This window comes from Eimeria maxima, genomic scaffold, assembly GCF_000499605.1.
Source record: "Eimeria maxima Weybridge genomic scaffold, Emw_scaff1728, whole genome shotgun sequence".
In the NCBI taxonomy this organism is placed as follows: Eukaryota; Apicomplexa; class Conoidasida; order Eucoccidiorida; family Eimeriidae; genus Eimeria; species Eimeria maxima.
In genome coordinates, this window is record NW_013563586.1 from 5,732 (window position 1) to 6,344 (window position 613).

Here is a 613-nt window from a genome sequence, read left to right on the forward strand (position 1 = left end):
GCGGCGTCGCTCTTTTCTGGGGCTGCGCGATCTATTTGTATTTATTATTTATTTATTTATTTTTTAATTTTTTCTATTTATTTTTTATTTATTTATTTATATTTATATTTATTTATATCTATGCATGCATGCATGCATGCATGCATGCACTTTTTTATTAAGTGTCTCCTTCCTCCTTTTTTTTTTGTGGGGGGATAAACTGCACGATTTTATTTATTTCTTTTTTTTTTTATTCTTTTTTTCCCCTATTCCTTTCTTTATTTCCTTTTTTATTCTTTTTTATTCCTTTTTTCCCTTTTTTTTCTTTTTTTTCTTCTTCTTTATTCCTTTTTTTTTTATTAATTTATATTAATAATAAATATATGTATATACTATTGTTACATCTCTCCTATTTACCCCTCTCCCTTATACTGCATGCATGCACGCATACATGCATGCACGCATGCATTGTTGCATGCATGCATTTACAGGTATTTTTTGCATGCATGCATGCATGCACGAAACAATTTCTTCTTTTTTTCCTCTTTTTCTTTGCCTTAATATTCAATACTTTATTATTATATATATAATTATATTTATGTCTATATACCTATATACATAACTGTATTACTGT